The 11,538-nt window shown below is 41.1% G+C and overlaps 1 long non-coding RNA gene across 1 annotated transcript in view; it reads left to right on the top strand.

Annotated features, from left to right (window-relative positions):
• The first annotated feature begins 6,326 nt into the window (after positions 1 to 6,326).
• Positions 6,327 to 11,538, top strand: part of LOC133462508 (uncharacterized) — a 29,878-nt gene continuing 24,666 nt past the window's right edge. The window contains exon 1 of the long non-coding RNA XR_009784253.1: positions 6,327 to 6,402. This is a non-coding gene — a long non-coding RNA (uncharacterized LOC133462508). The remainder of the gene's footprint in view (positions 6,403 to 11,538) is intronic.

Raw genomic sequence — 11,538 nt, 5'->3', positions numbered from 1 at the left:
TGTGATTAATTAATTAAATGCTGAAGTAATAAATATATATTTTTACTTAAAATGAATTGTATTTTAATTAATTAATGACATATTTCATTCTAATTTTAATTAATTAATGACACATTTAATTAATTAATGATATATTTTATTCCCATTTTAATTAATTAATGATGTATTTATTTATTTAATTTTGGCACAAAAAATCCTATATATATATATATATATATATATATATATATATATATATATATATATATATATATATATATATATATATATATATATATATATATATGTAGACACTCAATATATATATAGACATTCAACTTCAGGAGAAATAAAAATGACAAAAAAAATCTACTTATGATTTCCATAAGTAGATTCCACAACAGTACGGTATTCCATCGGTTAAAATGATATAAAACTACAAATATATGCACAATTACAGGCTGTCGTCACTTGAGCAGGTTTGATAAACATGACTCCTGAGCTGTGACTTCAGACCTAACCACTAATCATTTAGATTTTAATGATAATATATCTCGTTGCTCTGCTTGTCAACTGCATTAACAGACTGCCATGACCAGCCCTGGTTTGAGTTTGAACACTGACTAAAAGCTATTGCATGCAGCTAAGGCGCGCTTCCTCATGTGTTTCTACTGAGGAGGACAGCTATCTTCAGTTGCAAAAAGAAAGGATTGAGTCTGAGCCATGAAATGTTAATCTCCCATCGTGGTTGCATTCCAAGGCACAAATAAAACACCCTCTACCGAAGAAATGTGTAACATGAATAAGACTTTTAGTGTATGCAGCTGTAGCGCGCTTCCTCATTTACTGTAACTGCTCTGTGTGTACACCACAGAGGACACAGATCGCAAACCATGACAAGAGAGGAGTGACTCGGAGCAATAAAATGTTCACTTCTGATGTTTCTCACATCAGCAGCCACATTGTATTGTACAAATGAAAACACTTACAACTTGTAGAAACCTATAAGACTCACAGAGGTTTATACAGATGATAGACACACAGACCTGGCAGTAGCCACTCCAATTCAGAGACACACTTCACATTTCTTAATTTGTCTAATCTACCCTGAACCTAATACTGACTCTAGATGCAAAACCTGATTAGTTTAACATAGGGGAGAAAATGTGACAATTTTGACAGGCCATTAAAAGCAATTAAAATAACACAAGCCCACATTCAAACTCATTTGCTTATCCTGTCACCTATCCCTTCATCACTCTATTCCAGTTCCAAACTGCTCGTATAGAACTGCAGCATTTGCCAACTTACTGTTGCCCCATAAGAAACTACATCAGGCTCAGAGGGAATCCATGCGGTGCTTTCGCCCGGTGACAACTTGTCGAAGTATCTGGATTAGGCCCCGTTTACACGGAGCAAAAACGGAGGCGTTTTCATGCGTTTTGGCCGTTCGTTTACACGAAAACGGAGGTCAAAGTCCCCAAAAACTATAATTTCTGAAAACTCCGGCCAAAGTGGAGATTTTCAAAAACTCCGTTTTCACGTTTGCGTCTAAACAGAGGAAAACGGAGGAAAACTGAGGAAAACGGAGATTTAGGCTCAGAACGTCACAGAAACGTCACCAGCATAATTTGTGCGACCTGTGTTTACAATTTGTTTGGCCACCGTCAATATTTTCTTGTATTTTATATTCTAAACTCACACTTAAAAAGTAAGACCCCGTTCACACGTAGCCGGGTATTTTTAAAACCGAATATTGCCCCCCTCCGTTTATAAAATAATTTGTATCCACATTACATAGTTTTTAAAAAAAAAAACCCTTCCACACATAACCGAAGATCTGCGTTTTCGACCACATTCATAAGCATTTTAAACCTGTAGATCATCTGCGGCTCCCAGGGAAGCTGCACATCCGCTGCGCAGCTTCCCCGGGAGGCGCATCTGCTTCTCTGTAGAAGAGAAGGAGACGCGTCGCATGCAGTGTGGACACAAGCCGCAGTTAACGAGCCCGAGTCCCCCCGTGTCCCGCCACGGAGCTGCTGCGTTAATATCTTAATATCTTCGGTTTAGCAGATACCCGGCTACGTGTGGACGGGGTCTAACTCCACTTCTCTGTCACTCCAAACGAAAGACTCTCGTCCAGTCTTGGAAGTAACTGGCAGTCAAGGCTGATTTATGGTTCCGCGTTACACCAACGCAGAGCCTACGGCGTGGGGTACGTGGCGACGCGCTCTGTACTGCCCTCTGCAGGTTTGGATGCTCATAGCACCTTAACAGCGTTTTCATGTGGGTCCGTGTAAACGAGGTTATTTTTGAAAACGTAGAAGGGGAAATATCCGTTTTTGTAAATACCCGGCTACGTGTAAACGTGGCCTTAGTCAACAGGGCTGAATGACCCACTCCTGCAGCTCCTCTTGTTAGCTGCTGGACCTGCTCACAGCTGTTAGGGACATTTCTCGCCAACAGCTACTTTTAATAAATTCAACATTTATAATACAAAGATGTTTCAAGATAACAATAATTTGAATTTTCAACAGTTTTTATGGTATATTATTACATTCAGTACAGTAATCTGTGGCACAAACAGTGGCCCTTTGATTTTAGTCTGTCCCCTTTTTTAAAATTGGCATTGCAGTTTTTGTTGTGTTCCCAAATGAGTGCTCTGATGAATTGTGGTGGTCGTTTGTGTCAGTGATACGTCCCACAGCGACTATGTCACCATATATGTTACCGCACCATCTGGTCACGACACGCAAAAACACTCTGCACCGTTTCAGATCGAACACGCTTTAAAGGATTACCATTAATCATGCTGGAGGAGCTGCCAGGTTGTCAGCCATTAGCTTTCTGGATATGTTCAAATGTACCTTAAATGTAACCTTAAAACTGACTTATGTCTAAAAAGGGGCATTCAGTAAAAATGAAAAAGCAAAAACAAAACCTAGGGCTGAAACAGTTATTTAGTTCCTTGAAAAACTCCGGGACTTTCAATGTTCTTGGTGCTGCTGGTCAACATGAACATGATGTTCATGATGACGAAATGAAGACAGCTTGTAAGATTCAACCACAATATGTTTTAAAAAAAATGGGCAGGTCCTGTAAAAAGAAAAAAAAAGGAAAGGGAAGGAAAATCAAGTTAAATAAATTTCCATGGTTGTCTCACAATAACAGACTGTAAACAACTTAAATATTTTTAGCTTGGCAATAGAGAGCAGCAAAAACAAAAAAAAGAAACAAAAAAGAGCAATAAAACCCCTGTAAAAATACAAATGCAACAAAAAGGACAAACATGTTCATACATCCTTCTGCAGAAAGGTCACAAAGTCTCTTAGTTGCATATTGATATAATAAAGCAGTTTTTTTTTTTAAATAATCTTTTTCACAATCACTTTGATTGAAAAGGCGTTTTCACTCAGGCAGTAGGAAATATATTTATTTCATGTTGTACCCAGGACAGGAGACATGTATCACGGACTTTATAGTGGATTTTTACTCATAATCCATTTGAGTCTATGTTGAGTGGAGGGGGGGCAGAGCGGAGATGAACTTGCGTGCCATGCTGGCCTGGTGCTCGCGGTGCTCGGTCACTGAACTCTGGCTTCCCTGGAGAGCGAGGCCAGAGGGGAGAGAAGGTGTGGGGGGCTCCACCGAGTGATTAAAATAAGACGAGGCGGAAAGCACAAGTAAAAATGGCTTCCATATGACCCAGCGAGCTCAGACACGGGCCTTGTTACAATTCTCCCACCTCTGGTCAGGTATTAGAACTATATTAGCATATTTAACAGCCTGCAAAAGAGAACCAGATTTCACAATTTGCAACGAGAGTGTAGTTAGTCTCATAGCACAGGCCGAAGCCTTTTTCTGACATGTGATATGTCACGTTATTGGCTCTGTTAGTTGAAGCAATGGCATCAATCATTCAGACTTTGATCACTTTTCCATAAATGTTTGTGCTTCACTCAGACGGGCCTGCAGGTGATGTAGGCAGCCGATGCCACTTGTGCATGACTGGACCGTCCATTAGTTCAAATGTATCACCGAAAATCCCAAAACATTTGTGTTTTTTTTTTTCACAACAACGCATTACTATAACAATTCATGTCATGCCAAGAGTGAAGTGATGGTAGATGAAAGAAATGGAAAATATCTCTTCTTCATGTTTAAGCTTTTAAATACTCACTTTAAACGGACTGCTGCTGCAGCGGAGGCCTACAGTAGGTGCTTTCATTTCCATTTTAAAAGATGATGGCTTTCTTTATTTTGGGACTGGCACAGTCAGTTGCGCCACTTCTCACTTCAAAAAGTACGGCTGTCTTTGAGTTTCTGGTCTGACCTGCTTATTCCAATACATCCACCAAACAAAACCCCAAAACATCCCAAATACAACAAAGTAAGATTAAATAAAGGAAATACAGAGCATGGGTGTTTGCAGACACAACCGAGAAGGTCAGCATGTTTCATTTAGGAACATTTTGGTCAGTCTGACTTCAAGTGTAGTTAAAGTTGTTCTTCCTCTGGATGAAATTTATGAGATTTATCCATGATAGACCTATTGTTTTGTTTTTTTTCCTCCTCAGTATTATGTTACTAGGAGAATGCTGTGGCTGTATGTGAAAAAAAGTCAGAAAATGGAAAAATGACACATGGATTCAAATTGCGTGTCTGATATATTTATGGCTGGAGCATATTTCTCAGACAAACTCAGTGTAAGTTGTACAAACAGCTGCACCAACTGGCCAAACGTAAAACAGTCTGAAGCAATGTGCTTCACGACTCCACGGATATAAGTTAGTGTCCTGTTTTTGTGAGTAATCAGGTGACGTTTTTGTCACGAAGTTAAGACTAAACTGTGTGCATCCTTGTGTGTTCATGTTAACCCGGACTGACTGAGATTTGGATCTGTCTTGTTGTTTTTAGTTTTAGCTCTAAGCAATTTCTGCGAATGCTTGAGCTCTTAAGAGCTAAAAGAGGACGACCGCTTTTATATGAAAGATATGGCTTATGCTATTAAATGTATCATGACCCCCTCTAACTGGGTCTTGAAGGGTCCAGGGACAAAAACTTGTGGTCCCTGCCTGGGATCAAAGTTTAACTAAAGACGGCAGCTACATTCACCCGTGGTTGAAGGCTCCTACTCATACTTCCTTCCCCTTGGTTCGTTCCAGGACCCTTGGAAGTTAATAAATGTGACCACAAACCAATGAAAAGTTGACTGCACCCTGCCATGGCAACCACAAGACTGCTGCTGCTGACCAAGTGGCGGAGCTCCACTAGTCGTGGTTCCAACTCTGGCAGTACTTGTTGGAGGTTGTATCTCAATAACAACAACTGGAATGAGGATGTCAGGACAGACGTGATCAGAATAAACATAAGGTAGGATTAATTTGCATTAAGTTTAACACGAGGTAAGCCAAGCTAAAAAGGCTGGTTAGTGGTTACTGAGCTAAGATGGGCATGTTCCAGGCAGCTTTCAGGTTTGCGTGTTTCCCCAATTTGCCCATTTTTGGACTAAGTAGGGCTGGTTGGAGTCAGCTCTTGGTGTCACATGGTGTTGGGAAGAGTTCCAAAGGTCAAAGTTTATGTGAGGGGGGATATATATTGTTTTTCGGCACTCTATAGCTGTGTAACATGAATTACTCCTATGTGGGATCAATAAAGTTCTTATTTTTGCCGTCTGAGAAAATTAAATATATTATATTTTGGTGCCTAACTGTTTCCCAAGTATATTAGTGCGTGTGTGAATGAATAAATGAGACGTAAAACGTAAATTTCTTTGTAGAAAGGCGCTTTATGAAAATAATTCATAGTTGTAAAAAAAGTTTGTAGCTTTTGTAAAAAAAAGTTTATAGCTTTGTATATCCAATGTTGCACACAGACAAATTAATTCCACAGCTTGGTACAAATAGTACAAATATTTTTTGCACATGCACAAAATATTTCTACAAGTACAAATATGTTTTGCAAGTACAAATATTTTTTGCACATGCACAAAATATTTCTACAAGTACAAAGTTTATTTACAGATACAAAATATTTATGGCTCTAATTTGAGCCCATAAAAGTTGCCTTCAGTCTTCAGAAAATCAGGATGTGATGGAGTCCACTCCAGCCAATATAGCGTCTAATTATTAAACAAAATAAAACAAAAATTTTCCTCAGAAAACGGTGGGTTAGAAGGAAGTGTACCTTGGCACTTTAATCTCAGTTTTGTATGTTAATGACATATTGAAATCTTAAGTTAATTTGTTACATTCTTTTATTTTAGTCAATTAATTTACTCAGCTTACTCAGGTTCACAGTTTCATGCTTCAAACTTTGCTTTAATTGCTGCACTGGTTTTAATTTCTAGTGTGGAGGTAAAAGCATTCCTCGATCTGCTTCTATCACAACCGTGTCCCTGCAAAACAGAAGACTCTTGTTGAGGTAAGCAAACACACAGCAAGATCCCTGTTAGACTACAAATGTGGTGAACAAGCAGCTCTGGTGCACCATGCATGACAGGGGAGACGGATGTGGAGGAGAATTACAGGAATAACGGGAAAAAAGAAAAAAAACTAAGTTTCTACGTTCCACAGTTACACACAAGAAAAGATCTACACTGCATGAGTCATTGCAAAAATGAATAACTAAACTATGAACAAGTTCTAAATGTAGTACATTAAATTAAACAGTTCATTTCTCCTCCACATGGTGTTCGAGTCACCAAAACTTATCACGTAAATACATTCGGCTGCAGTGAAAAGGCTAACTTTCCTTGCTGCATTCACATCAACTTTCATTCAGTGATGATCAATATAATTATTAACAATCAGAACTTGTCTGGACTAAGCTTTTTGAAATTTCTTACTGATTGTGCTGCACGGATGACTTCAAAATAAAAATGTTTGTATCACTGGGGAAAACTGAAGAGGAAATCCACTTCGAAAAATAAATTACTTTCACATGAAGAAATTCCTCATATGGCACAAAAGAGAAGTCCAGTTATTGTCTGCAGAGCTGTGCAGCATTTCAGTCTAAAACCTGATCAGAGATGTTTTATTTCTTAATACACAACATTTACTAGATGTGCCAGGGATTTCAGATGTATTTTTTCAGTAGACACTTTCATCCAGACTCTTAAGGGGAAATATGGAGTTCTGTATTAGGTTCAGATGTGAACAAGGGAACCTGGAGACTGAAGGGACAACCTTCTAGTCGGTGAACAACCACTCCTTTTCGGAAGATGATCACTCATGAGTCTTTTCATTTGTGCTGCAAAATAAAGTGTATGAAAGTGGAGGGCAATCAAGCGTGACAATTTCAACCTAAAGTTTTTTTAATGGGTCAAACGTATTAAATATCTGGACAAAATGGGCATTCAAGCTAAAAATAAGAGAACAACTGAGTCATAAAGCTACAGCTGTGTGCTGTGGGTTGATGTTTTCCAACTTTTTGGGGCCAAACATATTTGGAGGCTACTGTGTTTATTGTTCCACATCTTTTACAGTCTTCCTGGGTGTAATGAAGGCCCTCTTCATTACTTGTTATCTGTATTTTATAGTATTTATGGTGGTCAACAGTAAATTAAGACACAAACACAAAACATTTAATATTTTTATTGAAGTTGTTTGTTAATTTTGTTGTGTTTTTGTAGACTTTTGTTGCTGGGAGGAATTGAAGGCCAGCCTGTAAAACAGAGACAAACGTTTGGTTTGGATAGCTCAACACATGTGCTTATGTGATTGGTGTACCCGTGCCATGCTGTGTAGTTTACTCACCTCTGTTTCTCTGCAGGGTGTTCAGGCTAAAAGTGTCTGCAAGGGCTGAGCACCAATTTAAAGGCTCGGGAGAAACCAAGTCAGCAATTAGTGGAGGGGTGTTAGGTTCTTTGATTGACTCTTCAGCTTTTGTTTGATTGCTAATTGATTTGTGTAGTTTATCATTAACCTTAGTTAGAGTATTTGAAGTTTAGTTGTAATAATATTTTCATGTATTTGTGTTTTGGGGTATATATTTAAATGTATGGTGAGGGTGAGTTCTCCCTTTTGTTGTGGTCATTGTCAGTGGCAGGGTGTATATAAGGCTGCCAGTTTCCATCAATCCCGGTTGCTGCCAGGACCACGTGCTGCTGTGGGTCTGCAGCCATTTTTGAGAGAATGTGTTTTGGAGATGTCTTTTTGGTGAAATAAACACCGAGTTGGTATACACCTGACCTCTGCCTCAAGCCTCCTCTTGTCTTCCGTCCAGAGGTGGCAAATCCGGCTTCAGAAAGTAAAAGTCCTGCCATATATTTGTTCTGTCCATTCACTAAAACCAGGTGAGTTCACTAATTAGCTCATCTACCTGGCTGAAGAGCTGTGCTGATTAGAATCAGCTGGTTGAGTGAATGGACAGAACAAATACATGGTAGGACTTTTACTTTCTGAAGCCGGATTTGCCACCTCTGCTTCCGTCCAGCCGTTACCCGGCCATCCTAACACTGGGACAAAGTACTCCAAGTGATTTTACAGAAGCATCCGACTCAACTGCTTTACTCTTCTTTTTCAGTGTTACCATTCATCAGACATCTTTCAGTCTTTTGAAAACTGCTTCCTTGGCTCTCGCCTCCTGTACTGCAACGATGAACGGACCAGAACATATTTAGAATTTGTTTGTCGTGTATCAAGGCGTGGATCAGTATGTGTAAACAGGGTTTAATGGAGGAATGGTATGAAAGTGCTTTAAGATATGTATCATTTTTAAATTAGAATGAGGAAATATGCATCATTGCTGAGTTTGGAAACACAAACTGTAGAAAAACAAACTGAGGTGTGATTGAAAGTGTTGGACCTCAAGTTAGGACTTTTTTTCTATTTTTTTGTGTTTAAAGTTATTTGCTCATTGCCCTGAGATTGTGTTGTGTTTTATAAAGTGCTTCCAAAAAAAACCAAATTATTAACGTTAATAAAGTTAAACTGAGGACTTGGTGAGGTTTTGCTTAGTACCCACAAACTGTTAAATAATTAGTAATACCGGCGACGTTGGAGGCATCCACCTGTGTGTTCGGGAGTTTCTTACACAATAAAACAGGTTGAATTGTGTTAATTTCACTAGAAAAATCACAGAAGATGATCCTTACAGTACTGCCTACTTTGTCCAGATAACAGTGGATTCTCTGGTGTATGATGGCGTCTTCCAGAGGAGCACCAGGTGGGGTGTGGGTGAAATAATCTCTCCGTGTACAACCAGCTCAGCTTCTTCCTCTCATCCTGCAAACGTGCATATCTGGAAGAGGGCTAAAGGCTGTTTTGGCAGAATCAAGAAGCTACTTCCCCCTTGCTAGTCTGAGTACATTTATTTGCAGTTCATTGAGTTACCACTAGGGGCTGGCTCCTAACGTGAGCCAATCTCCATATTGAAAAAAATCCAACTTTGCACCAGATCTTTGCAGAGCTGTAAGATGTCTTCTTGACAACTGCCTGTTTGATCCACATCAGTGAGACTTTAGGCAGGACCACTCAACTAAAACTGCTCTTCTGGTAGTTACTGAGTCACTGCCAGATTTGCTGGTCTATCCTCAGTCCTCACACTGCTTGACCTGTCCGCTGCATTTGACACGGTCAACCACCACATCCTGCTCTCCACACTCTCAAAGCTTGGCATTTCAGGATCCGTCCTCTTGTGGTTCATTTTATTACCGTATTTTTGCGACCATTAGGCGCATATAAACGTCTTATTTTTTCTTCGAAATGTGCTGCGCACCCAATGACGCAGTGCACCGAATGTGTGTTGTTGGTGGCTCTCACCGCGGCTCCCTCGGGAGCGCTTTGAGAAACACCGTGCGTTCTGGAGGAACCGCCGCCCGAGCAGCAGCTGATGCGTCCCCGCAGGCGGGGAGGGCGGCCTGCCCGCAGTTTACTGTTGTGTTTGGCTGCCACGCTAGGATGGATGGACCGATGGAGACCACAGTTTCACAAAGAGTGGAAGGCAGCATCACTTCCGAGGGGCCGCACGGCACGGAAAGTGACTCTGACAGCGAAGAAAGTGGAACAGTTGTCAGGACTCAGCCCGTCGGGCTTCATCCGGAGCCTGATCACGCTGAGCCCGGGAGAACTGCTCAGCGCGTGGCCAGAGAGCTGCGCGCCTGGCTCGTGCCGACGCACTGATCAGTTCACAGCCCGACGGGCTGAGTCCTGACATCTGTGGCATATTTGATTTAGCGCAGCTGTTTAATTCAGAAACGGAGGATGAGGACTTGGATAGGTTTGATTAATGACGCTTTTTAAATTTTTGATTATTCATTGGTGATTTAAAAAATGTTAGTACTTTGTAATAAAGACTTAAATACAGCACAATCAACCTCAGTTTTACTCCCGCCCTACCTAATGACACACATAACTGAGGCTGCGCCTTTCCACACGGCGTGCCGTATGGTCGCGAAAATACGGTACCTCACAGGAAGACACTTGTCCTGCCATGATACAAAATGTAGGACTTCTCCAGTCACTGGATTCCAACTCGGAAAAACATGCCGAAAAACAAAAAAAAACAGGCAGCCGCAAGCTGGAGCATCACTTGACACCATGAAATTTGAGCAACTAGCCAATGGCCTGCATGACATTGAACAAGTGTCCAGATCGCATGCGCTGGCAACAGGGGTGCCACAGGGATCGGTACTTGGCCCTCTTCTCTTTTCACTATAAGACCTCTTTACTAGGTGAAATCATCAGCTCTCATGGATTCTCCTACCACTGCTATGCTGATGACACCCAGCTTTTTTCTTTCCTTCCCACCTGGCAACACGGCTGTTACCTTCAGCTAAATCTGTCCAAGACTGAGCTTATTGTCTGTCCAGCCAGTCATTCCTTACCTCCTCAGATAAGCGTTCAGCTGGAGTCTATCACACTTTTGCTGGTAGGAATCTTGATGTCATGTTAAACAGCCACCTGACCTTTTAAGAACCATGTTGCCTCGGTTTCCCGGTCTTGCCGATTCGCTCTTTACAACATCAGGAAAATCAGACCCTACCTACTGTAACAGAACAGACAACACAGCTCTTGGTTCAGGCTCTGGTCATGTCACGCATTGACTACTGTAATTCCTTGTCGGTTGGCCTTCCTGCATGCTCAATTAAACCTCTGCAGATGATCCAGAATGTAGCAGCACGTCTGGTCTTCAATCAACCCAAGAGAGCTCATGTCACTCCGCTGCTAATCTCTCTGCACTGGCTTCTAGTTTCAGCGTGCATCAAGTTCAAAGCTCTGCATCTGGCTTACAAAACAATTACCCAAATGGCTTCTGCTTACCTTCACTCTTTCATTCAGAGCTACACTCCCTCTCGACAACTCTGCTCAGCCAGTGAAAGACACCTGTTGCTTCCGCCACAACATGGCGTGAAATCAGTAAGTAGACTCTTCTCCTCCATTGTTCCCCCGATGGTGGGATGACCTACCTAACTCTGTCCGATCTGCAGGGTCTGTACCTACTTTTAAGAGCAAGCTAAAGACTCTTTGAACATTTTTTAAGACTGGTCTGCTGGAGCCTATCCCAGCTCATTTCAGGTGAGAGGCAGGGGTTACACCCTGGACAGGTCACCAGTCC

The sequence above is a fragment of the Cololabis saira genome, chromosome 16, assembly GCF_033807715.1.
Source record: "Cololabis saira isolate AMF1-May2022 chromosome 16, fColSai1.1, whole genome shotgun sequence".
NCBI lineage: Eukaryota > Metazoa > Chordata > Actinopteri > Beloniformes > Belonidae > Cololabis > Cololabis saira.
This window is presented reverse-complemented; position numbering and strand designations above follow the sequence as displayed.